The sequence below is a fragment of the Eschscholzia californica genome, unplaced genomic scaffold (genome assembly GCF_041429995.1).
Source record: "Eschscholzia californica isolate CP2 unplaced genomic scaffold, dmEscCali1.0.p SCAF_3, whole genome shotgun sequence".
Classification (NCBI taxonomy): Eukaryota; Viridiplantae; Streptophyta; class Magnoliopsida; order Ranunculales; family Papaveraceae; genus Eschscholzia; species Eschscholzia californica.
Window position 1 is genome coordinate 64342759 of NW_028238420.1, and position 12584 is coordinate 64355342.

Consider the following 12584-nt stretch of genomic DNA (forward strand, 5'->3'; position numbering starts at 1 on the left):
TGATTTGACTTGTTAAAATAAAAATTATTAGTTCAAAGTTCTTGCCATTGTGAGAATTATCCAAGAACTTATAATGTTTTAGCTCAAAGGTTAAATTACTCAAAAACGAAAAAAAATGTTAACATTACATGAAAACGTAGTCTGGTCCAATTGAGCGTCTCATGAGACCGTGTTAATGTACACTTCCAGATATATAGATTGCCAGGCTTGTAAAGTTACACACTCTTGTGGCACAAACGAAACTGTCGATCATTTCGAAATTTGGAATCCTCATTCGTGATTTATCTACCAATTCCAAGAACCAAATTTAGATCACAAAGATAAGACACTTGAAGTATATAAGTATATGTAGATCATTAAGAACAAAATATAACCATGGAATGTACTAGGGGTAAAGTTATGGGTTAGATCATACAAAAAGAAAGTTAGGTAGTGACGTTTGTTTGTTTGTTTGTTTGTTTGTTTGTTTGTTTTTCTGATTGTCTAAATGTGATTCGTCTGAATTTGAATCATCTCAAATCAGTAGACCCATTTCATAAAAAAAAAAATTAGACCCAAATAAAGCAAAATCAATGATTCAAACGAATCATAAAATAATAAAAAAATCTCAAATCTGACTCGTATCAATTCAGACCACGAGTTAGATTTTAGTTCTGACCTAAATAAACAAATACTACTTTTGTACATAAAGTTGTTCACCAAGACATATATTTTTTCTAATTGGAAAATGGTTGCACTTGTCCATTAGTGATGAATAACTATACTCAATTTTTAGGCTTAACTATATGAATTTTCTTTTTGAACCCATAACTGATGAACAATTTCCTACTTTAACTCTTATTTTATGTAGAATAACGAAATAACTCTTTTTTAAAGTTTCAATCTACTGACCATTTATTTATAGTTAATTTTTCAGTATTTTCTAAAATAGCCTCGTTTAAGTTATATTGGGAGATTTGCGGTTTGGACCCCCTTTCGTATAATTGACTTGCTGTTTGGACTCCCTTTTTCCAGTGTTGCATTTTGGACTCCCTTTTGACGGAATCACTCGGGAATATTCCGTCTTTAAAGTTATAATTAAAAAAATACCCACTTTATCCTTACATAATCAATATTACAATTTGGACTCCCTAAATTATTTAACTCAATTAATTTGGACCCATCTTCTTCTTCTAGTAATTCATCTTCTTCCTCATTTGAGGACACAAACCCTTGAAACAGTAACCCAGTTCATCCTACAAACTGTTGATATAATTAAGAAATCTCACAAAACCAACATCATAATTGAAATGTTGTAATGAAAGATAACCCAGAAATGTTTCTTATCATCAGAACCGACAAAAACTTCATCACAACCGAATTGTATCATCAGCTGCATCCATATTTCGATTCATCGAAGAACCCTAATATCTTCACAACGGCCATACCCCGACCTAACATGAAGAGCGGCTTCAATTACATTACCAGTTCCAGTTCACCTTTTGTCTAATTATGGCAGCACCTTTTCTAATTCGACGAAGAGCTTCCCCGATATTAAAACAACCATAAACAAAAGGAATCCTGAAATTATGCTTACTGACGTGATTTCTTTCATCGGCTAGGGTTAGAACTTCACTCAGATGTAATCAACACCAATAGCTTCAAGAATTTAAGCTTCAACAAAATTATCAATATATAAAAGACATCAAATCAAACCCCAAAATCAGAACTCCACTTTATAATTCACTAACTTTTTTATTTCACAACTAAATCTAAACTTAAATTACACAAATCAAAACTCCAAATTCATCATCATCTTCTAAAATTAAACCCTAAATGTCCCTGATTTCTCAAATCAAACCCTACATTAATTTTCTTTTACTTCTTTCTTCACCATCCTAATTTCATCATCATATTTTTGATTAGTGATCACAATCAAGTTGATTCATCAGGCCTTTTCTCTTGTCTGATTTGTTCATTTCTTTCACTTTCTCCCTCTAACTTATATTTCTTCCTTTATACTCTGTTTTCAACCAAATGAAGTGAGCAGTAAAAAAAAAGAACAAAATGAAATTAACAATTATGACGGGTTAGCTCTTGGGTTTATGTAACTCGTGGGTCAACTAATTGGGTTAGGTCAAGTAGAGGGCAAAATAGTATTTTCTCAGGTCATAGGTTTTGGAACTGTTATATTTAACATTTTTTTTGAAAAAGGGAGTCCAAAGTGCAACACTGGAAAAAGGGAGTCCAAACAGCAAGTCAATTATACGAAAGGGGGTCCAAACAGCAAATTTCCCAGTTATATTCTACCTTTCTTTCTCGTACCTTATTTCTTTCTATGTTTTAATCTCATCAAGACATCTATTATGTTAAAACAGCTCAGTCAGTTATTCAGGGTATAAGTCTGCCCGTCCATTCTTTGTGTGATTTTCGCATCTGACGGATGAAAATTCTCGAGATCTATACGGTTTGAATTATTTGAGTAATTAGGTACCCTAACGGAGGTTATTTTAGTCATTGCAAAACAGTTTTTTTTCCTCCCACGTTTTCCCCTTCTTCCCGACTTCATCGTTGTTAAACCTTGACGTCCACTTTCTTCCCTCCTTCTGAGAAACCATCTAAATTTCAGTTTCGGTACTCTGTAATTCCGTTTCCCCCTCTCTATCTTTCTCTCTGTTAAAACCTAATGTCTCTTTCTCTCTCAAAATCAATCTACTATCCCTTTCTTTCTCCCTTTTACCAATAATGAAGCTATTATGATTAGGGATTGAGGTTAAGATGTCTCTGAGGTTAGTCATTTTACAATTTGTTTGGTTTTCGATTTTGTAGTTTCAATTCCTGCAAATAAGTTGTTCAACGAGAAATGTCTATGAGGGGAATTTTGTTTTGTTAGTTTCAACTATTTTTGTTAATTTTAGACTAATTTTGTTTAATATCACTATGGATTCAAAGCTAAATTTGTCACCTTCTTTTCTACTTCTTCTTCCAGGTAAGTATGTCTAACTATCTATTTTTTCTTTTTTTTTCTGCTAATTTCTGTTTTCCTTAATGCAGGGTCGGCCCTGGGCCTAGGCGACCCAGGCGGTCGCCTAGTGCCCCCAAATTTAGAGGGCCCCCGATTCATGTAAGATTATATACATAGATGATATTATTGTGTAATTTTATGCATATGTAGATCACTTTTGTTTGGGTAGTAGAGTTGGTGGAGTGTTTTATTCTTGAACCTAAGGTCAAGGGTTCGACTCCCACAACATGCATTATATTTTTGATAATTTTCTCCTGCTAAAAACAACCTAACTAATATGAAATTTAAGAGACAAAGTCATAACATTTAAACTTATCAAAAGAAAAAAAATCAATTTAAACACATATTCTTATAATTTAGTTTCTTCTCCTCTAGTCTAATTTTTCTTCAAACTCCAATGTAACATGTCAACTTTTATAATGTTTTCGACTTAAAGTGTAGGGGTTCGTCGAAACTTTCGCCTAGGGCCCCCGAAAAGTCAGGGCCGGTACTACCTTAATGACTCATGTATCTTATTTTTCTATTAACTATCTATAGATGTTCTTCAGGACTACCAATGAGTAATGGTACTATCTCTTTTAGTTTTGTAGTTTATGGTGTTAAAAATTGTTAATTCTTTGGTTATGAGTGTTAATCTCTTTGGCTAATGCTTGACTGAATTGGTTACATGCTAAAATTCGATTGCAAATGTTATTCACATCTTTCTCACTAGGTGCTTGAAGAAATTCTTGAGAATTGGTTAATGTTATTTCATCCTAGTTTTACAAGTCATAAACTCAAACGTTCTTGAAGTTGAACCATGACAGCCAATGGTGGACTAATTTGCAGTTGTGTGGAAGATACTCAATGGTGGGTAAATGAAATAGTTCAAAACTCCTCTTAAAATCTGATTCTAGTTTGAAATGATACTCATGGAATCTGAAATGATCCATTTTATGCTTTTATAGAATCCTACGCTTTGCTGTCTAGCTCATAAAAATTCAGTTTCCAAATTCAACACCTTCGTGCAGTCAAGTTCTCTACTTTTGAATTCCTATTTGAACTTTTCTTTTATGCCTATCTCCGTTTTGTTTATTTACAAAATGGATATTTGATTTTGTCGGTTTTGGGTTGAAATCTGCTTAAAGATCTTTGTTTTTTTATGTTTGTAATGTTTAACAGTGAAATATTTTGTAATGTATAATGCAATCGATGCTCTTCCTGCAAAAGTGTTTGAAGACATGGCACTTTAGTTCGGTGTATCTACTGACCTTTTTCATGTGCTCCTTTCAAATCTGGTAACAATCTGTTCTTTTCAAAAATAAGTTAGAAATATATCCCATTTTTCATGTCTGGTACTTTTTTAAGAAAAGAAAACTTTAATGTGTTCCTTTCCTTGATGATGTAGCTTTCCTCTTACATTTGGTTTTTGGATATTTTGATTAGTCTAAGGAAAGTCAGTATGGAGAAACTATTTCGATTGAGAAAGTATTTGGTCTTTCAATCGGTTTTGTGTTTTGATCGATTTAGTTTGTTCACTTTATTTGGCAGGAAAGGTTGTTCTTGCTCCCTTTGGCACCATGCACATTAGAAGTTCTTCATTTTGCAGTCAAGATGTTTGAAGAAATTTCTTACATTCACTTCACTAATTTCTCCTGTTAAGTCCTTACTTTCTTGGATATGTATTTGATTAGTCTCTGCACTTCTATACTGATTCTAGATCAATAAAATATCATTCTTTCTTTTATTTTATTTCATTTTTCTTATTTAAGTTCTGCTTTCCTGGGTTTGCTTTTTCATGATTGTTTGATTCTCATACTATTTACTAAATTTATTTTCGTGTAATCTTGCTGTCCAGTTGTTGATTGGATCCGTTATTTTTATTACTCTGAATGTGTTCTAATCTCACGAGTTTTCTATAGAATTTCTAATTGTTACATGATATTCCAATTTTGAAGTTTGAAATGTTTGGCTTACATGTTATTCCAATTTCAGCCGTTTATCTCCACATTGCTCATCAAATCAATTATCTGGACTTGCCGAAGCTCCACAATCTTAAGAGTTTTGATGTTTTGTAGACAAATAGAGTTTGCAACTACGGTTGTAAAACTATAGATTTTGAGGTTAAATTATATCTTCCACTTCTTATAGTTTGAGAAGAAATATATATTGGGTCGACTAACAGTTATTACAAAACCTACAATAAAGTATAGTTTGTTACGAGGTGTTTCCAATCTCAGTATTCTCGATGTTCCAGTATTCCTTTATCCTTATCTTTCTAAACTCTTATTTGTTATAATGTACTTATGTTAGGTTTCTTCTTTTACTTCAATAATTTAGTTTTTATACCTCCCATTTTGATTATCTAAGCATTTCTATTTATGTCAAAAGTGCTCCAATTTTGTTGGTCTTAATGATTTAGGATGTAAGTTTTCTTGGTTAACTTTTATGATTCAATTAAAGTTAAATTTTCCATGATGTATTATTTTTGCGATGACATACATGAAAACTAGGTTTCCGCGGCGCCCTACGGTTGCGGCAGATCCCTCTTGGCTAACTCCGTTGTGGTAGATCACGTATCAGTTTTATAGGTAAAATGCTTTCCCACACTCTCCGAGTGTGCGTGTACCATGGTGTCTATCCTCACACAGTCTTGCGTTACGTTGGGTCGACTTACAGGCAGACATGTATGCAAAGTGGTGCCCATTCGAAATCAGTACATAATTCCAGATGACAGTTACACGCATGACCTCAGATGGTGTGAAAATGAGCACCACTGTGCATACATGTCTGCCTGTAAGTCGACTCAACGTAACGCAAGACGGTGCGAGGATAGACACCATGGTACACGCACACTCGGAGAGTGTGGGAAAGCATTTTACCTATAAAAACTGATATGTGATCTACCACAACGGCGTTAACCAAGAGGGGTCTGCCGCGACTGTAGGGCGCGGTACGGGCGCGGAGGAAACCTAGTTAGTATTAAGGAATGACATGTCTTATAAATATTAAGGTGTCGTTTGGCAACCAAAAGTTGAAGTACTTTTGTTTGTGGTAGAAGTTCTTTTGCTTTAAAAAAGTAAAAAAGTATCAAAAGTATATTTGGCAAAAATGTTGCTTATAAGTAAAAAAAAGTCAAAAAGTTAGTTTGGTAATATAATATAATTTACTTTTCTTTTTTTCTTTTTTTTTCCATAAAAGTACTTGATTGGAATTTTCATGATTATTCTTTTGGAAAAGGTGGTGTGGTAGTTGTGGTGGTCATGGTGGTGTTGGAGCCTTGGATGTATTGCGATGGGAACGTGGTGGTGGTTGTGATGTGATTGAGATGTGTTAGTGGTGGACTTTGGTGGCGGAGGTACGGCAGCGGTGGTGGTTGTGAAGGTATGTGAATGGTGGTGGATGTATGGAGATGGTGTTGGTGGAGGATATACGACAAAGGTATGGGATGGTGGTGGTGGTTGGAGGTGTTGTGGTGATGGGTTGTTGGGTATTACACGTATCTAATACATAACCTAATCATGTTACTAGTATTGGTAACGGAATCTCAATCATCTTATGATTAATACTAGGTTGTCCAGGATCTATACATGAACATATCAATGAACTAGAATGAAGAAGAATACTTGAATTCGCTTTCCCACGAACTAAATTCTGACCAGTATTCGGAAGATAAAGAGCTTCAAGTGGAGATCCTCTACTTGAGACACCGAATTGTATAACTCGAACTCCCTTCTTTTGAGTCAGCTAGGACATTCTTGAAGGTTGAGATGAAGAATACTTCTTCTAGACTTGATAGAAAGAATGAGAAGTTTTCTTTAAAATCTTCTTCTCTCTAAGATGTGTGAGAGAGATGATTTTCTTCTGAGAAAATTTCACACCTTTTTTGAACTCATAATGAGCCTTTATATAGGCATTACCTTAGTAGAGTCCTACTCAAATAAGGAATCCTAAAAAGTCTCTTTCAGAAAAGATAAGCACAAGTTAGTCTTTAAACTAACCGGGACTTCTTTTATGGGGAAAACCCTAATTAGGGTTTCCCACTCATATGGCCTGCCAGAGCAGCCCTTAATGGACTTTCTCTGTCCGACCCAACCCTATCTAATGGTCGGTTGGTCGGGGATCTCCCCTTAAGGAAATCCCTGGTTGCCCCTTAAATTGGGTTTTTACCTTTTTGGACTTCTCTTTCAAGCCCGATTATTTCTATCTCTTAGACTGGATCATATCCATCTATTTATAAGTTCCATCAGTCTATTCTCACTGTTCAAGTTACCAATTCTTATGTGTAACCTGTTGTATAATCCGGTATATGTTAGCCGCGGATAACCGAAGTGATCCGATAATCGTAAGCGGCTTCTAGCTAAGCATTACGACTCTTAATTGAACCGGATTGATTGATCTTCCAATAAAGTCATCATTATCTTATAAACCAAATCATACGCATTTCCATCTTGGTCGAAGGACATTCCTTCAAAAAGATATACCTTCAAACTCAAAGGACAATATCCTTCATGGATGTCTGGTGAAGGTGCGGTGGTGATCGATGTATGGTGGTGGAGGTTGAGCAACAAAGGTGGTGCTGGTGGTGGTTGAGGTGGTGGTGGATGTGTATGGTGGTGGCAGTACAACATTGTGGTGGAAGTTAAGTGGTGGAGCGGAGATAAAGAAAAAAAAATTGGTAAAGTAAAATTTATCCATGTGCTAAACAAAAGTTACTTTTCTTTAAAGTCGAAAGCTAAAAATTTTAACTTCAAAAGAAGGTCAAATTTTAACTTACGTGAAGTCAGAAATTTTTGCATTACCAAACTAAGGTGTCGTTTGGCAACACTAAAATAAGTTACTTTCTTGCTTATTTAAGTAGAAAAGTCAAAAAGTTAGTTTGGTACGTTAAAATTACCGACTTTATTTAAGTTATTGATGTGGCGTGAAAATGCCACATTTAGGTCACTTAACTTTGATTAGTTAGTTCTTTTCGAGTTTTATTTCTAATTATTTAGGTGTTTTTATTGCTAGATAGTTTATTTGGGGTTTGGCGTGTAATTCGGAATAAAGAGAGCGAATTATCACATTTTCATCTTATGCGGCAAAAAGGAAGGAAAGAGCACCAGGGGTATTTTGGTCATTTTGGTCAAAATCAAAAGTTAAACAACAAGTGAAGTCAATGACGAGTCCGACGGTGAAAACGGAAGTCGATTCGGAGTTCGAACGGAGAAGTTGTGAAGGAAAGAAGCCGAGGTTCGGTCTTGAAACAAGGACTCGATGAAGGCACTCCCTTGCTTTAGAAAGAAGCCCAACCCAAGAGCCCAAAGAGGAAGAGAATAATAGAGATTCTATGGGCACCTTTTTTGGTCCAAGTCAAAATGGCCTAAGACTAAGTCAAGTTTGACTAAGTCTAGGGTTGTGTATACACAAGTGAGAAAAAGAAATCAAGAAGGTAACTATTCATCATCTTCTTCACCAAGCAAGAGGGAGGTAAAGGTGCTAGGGTTTGTGAGTGTTCTTGAGGAGAGATAAAGCTTAGGGCTTGAGAGATCTTGAAGGAGAGGAGGAGGAGTGCCGACCAACTTGGCCGGCACCACAGAGAGCCCGGGAAGCGGCACAACATAGCACGGGATCTTCAAGCAGCTGCTGTTCGGAGCTTCAAGCAGCATGGGATGCGGCTGCAGCTTAGTTCATCTGCACGGGACGCGGCTGCAGCTGGAGACGGCAAGGAGTGAGCACGGGACGGCTGTTGTAAGCTTGGGACGGCCATGGATGTCAAAGAACAGCTCGGGACAGCAAGAACTCGGCCGGAAGCAGCTCGGTTCGCTCGGGATGAGCACGGGACGCCTAAGGACGGCTCGGGATAGCTTGATTTGGCCGGATTTGTGCTTTGGTCGGACCTCATCAACCTTGGCCGGATTTTTCTAGGGTTTTCCGGCCACTTCCTTGGCCGGAAACCTTAGGGCTTTTATTCCCCATGTTGTTGGCTAGCTACCCATGTGGTTTGATTTGATTTTGGGTTAGAAATTTTTAGAGAGAGAAAGCTAGGGTTAGCTTTAATGGAGGTTGTGTTCTAAATGGAGAAGATGATGGTGATTGCTATGGGGAACCCAGAAATTTGCTAAGGGGAGATCGGCTGCACCTTAAAGACTCATATTTTCCGACGATCTTAGCCTCGAACCACATCGAAAAAGGGGGATTCTCTCATCTTTTTCTTTCCATTTCCTATTCAATCACCATGTTTAGCTAACTTTAGTGTGTCGATTACATGAGATGAAATGTGATAAATTCGTGATTATGTTTAATATGATTTGATGTTTTGATTATGAATTGATGTTCAATTAATTCGATTATCGTTTTGATCGTATTTTCATGTGTCTTGTCAAGCACTTCACATAGTTAGGCGACTAGACAAAACTTTCGTTGACTCGGGATTAATCGATTATGATGTTTGTTTGACTAAGTATGATCTCCGGATATACGTAGTGCTTATAGACATCACCTTAGGAGTCGAACATCGGTTATACTTTGAACATTAGGTCGGACCATACATAGTTGTAGGTTTATCATTATCGGATTCTCGGTTCGACACCTTTCTCACTTATTTATCTCCTGACTCTCGTTGCCTCCCGACTCTTGTTTCTCCGACTCTTCTCTCGAATCTCTCTCGCCCGTTTACTTTATCGTTTAGTTTAGTTTTACTCGTTTTCTTCTTTTGTTACTCTTTCGATCAAAACTCCCATTTATCTTTGTTTCCTTCCTTTTTAGTCTAAGTTAGCTTGTAATATCTAGACCGAGGGATAAGACCCTTCGATATTCAAACTACCTTCCTATCCTTGGATCGATCCCGGCTTTGCCGGATTACTACTTGATACCTCCGCTTGGGTGTGCAACCATTCCACCCCCACCACAACCACAACAAGCATTGCACCTCCCCACCACCATACCCCAATTACCACCACCACACCTTAACCACCATCTTCATTCCACCACCACCACACCTCGACAACAACCTCCTCATTCTCATACTCTGGGATAAGGAAGAATAACCAAAAAACCGAATAGAAACACTAGGTTCTTATACTAAGAACCTTAGCAAAAATCAAAAGAATAAATAAAAGAAAGCAATGAAAACTTATAACATAAAAGCAAATTCGCCAATTTTGGAAGACTTCGAGTAAATTTATTCGATTTCTGATCGATCTCTAATTTTCATACCCATTTCCACTTAATACCTGAAATGCATATAAACCGACCAACCGACTTCCCATAAACTCTATTTTTCATTTTAGAGTCTTGATAAGCTGACAAATCATATATTGAACTTCATACTATAAATCTATAGCTGAAACTGTCCATTTATATGAAATATGAAAAAGTTCGAGTAATTCTTTATATTCCAAAATCATTCTAAAACTGGTCTAAATACGAAATTCGAGCACTAAAATAATTCGGCAGCACCCCGTCTATATTTGCACACCCCGAAATAGTCTACAATCTCCTAAACATGTTTCTGAACACAAATCATTCGAAGAAATTGAATAATAATCGTCTAAATAGCTCCAAATTTTGAACCCAAATGAAATTAGTATAATTATACAATTATCGATATAACCACCAATAAAACCATCAAATTTGAACGAAATTAAAATTCTAAACCGGTAAATATGTAGAACAAGTCGAATGGGATTATCTGAAACAAGTTTAATTGAATTTCGACAACTGAGTGCTTCAAATCGATCGAAAGAAACTTATAACTTTATAAACCCAAAACTTATCAATTTCTTTTTCTTTCTCTGCTCGAGAATCAACTTAATGGAAGAAGCCTTATAAAGTGGCAACTGTGTGTGTAACGTGTAAAGCTAAGAAAAATAGATGATATCTATAGGATATTGCTATAAGCGCCCCTCCCATTTTCTTTTTGTTGCTAACGGTAAAAAATAGGGTTGTTTGCCTTTAAAGCAAACAAAAGTGCTTTGGGCGCCATGTGTCACCATACAAAGTGGCCAGGAAATTTAATTAGTCTTAGGTCGTGCAGTCCTATATACTTAATAAATATGTCCCCTCTTATTTGTATCCAATTAATTCAATATCAATTAATTACTATTTAACCCTAATTTGATTTTTTTTTAAATGCCAAATAGCCCCTCTTTTAACCATTTTGCCATGAAACATGGGATATTACATTAGGAGCCTCAGGCTTCCGGGCTCCCATCCCCCAAAGGGAGCGGCTGTAGGCGCCTCCCGAAACTACTGTAGGGGCCTCCCCTCTGTAGGCGCCTCCCAAAAAATCTATAGGGGCCTCTTGAGCACCTCCATCCTCTTCTTCTCTTCTTCGTTTTTCTTCTTTCTCTCTCTATTTTCAATCTAACAATCAACCAACTAAAATCCATTAATCTTCAAGAAGATTAAACACAAGATTAAACCCTGAACTCTAAACCCGTTTTCAATCGTTTTCGGCTTCCTTCTCTTTCTACTTTCGTTATCTTAAACCAACTCAAAAACATAATGAAACCCCTAGATTTTGCCAGCCAACTTCGAAAGCGTGATGAAGAACCCCTAGATATGTTGTCCAATTTCAAAAGTCTGATGAAGAAAGCCTAGATCTACTGTCCAATTTCAAGTGTAATGAAGAACCCCACCATTAATGAAGATCCAACATTAATGAAGAAACCCTAGATCTACTTTCTCTATCTTCTCTCGGAGTGATCAGTCCCAAGTCTAAAGGATGGCCTCGGCTTGGGCCAGTCCTAGACCTATCAGACTGGACAGTCCGACCTATTTTGGACTGGGCCAGTGCGAGACAAAACTTTGAGCCTCGGACTGGTCAGTCCGAGTGGGGGGCGCCTATAGGTGTCGGGTGTTGACTACGGTCAAACAGAAATTGGAGGCCCCTATAGCATTTTGGAGAGGCGCCTTTAGACGCGCCCTCCCCCAAATACGGCCGTTGGGTTGTCCCAACGACCATATTTGGGGTGGATCTTCTAAAATATGGGATCCACTCCACTTATATTTTATTTATTTATTTTTTCAACTGTTTTTTTTAAGAGTCCATGGGTATATAGACCAAAATTAATTTGATAATAGGTCTATAGACCATTCTTCTTAGATTATGGATTTTTGGTCCTTTTACAAGAAGGGTATAAAGTATGGCTAATTTATTGGGTAATACCAAATGTATCCCAAATCAAAAAACCCCGGGTTTTTTGAATTTACGAGGGTTTTAGGAAACTTTCCCAAAACCCGTGGGCGTGATTTGTGGGGGATCTTTATTCAGCCGAAACAGATTGGATACCAATCTTCATAAAGACACTTTCTCTCTCTAAACCTACTTCATTTGGGATTTCAATCGGTTTAATGTACCTTGATTTTAGGATAAATTTAGGAAAAAAAGGTTAGATTCTCACGAAAATTTCTCTCTCTTCTATAATCTGTTTAGAAACAAAATTTAAACTTTCCCAAATCAATTTTCTCTCTATTCTTTACAGATTTAGTATGGAGATTTATTAGCCAAAAATATGGAGATTTATTAGAAAAAAAAGATAGAAACAAATCATAATTTCTCTCTCCTCTAAACAGATTTGGAAATCAAATTTTCTCTTTCCTATTATCTGAATCA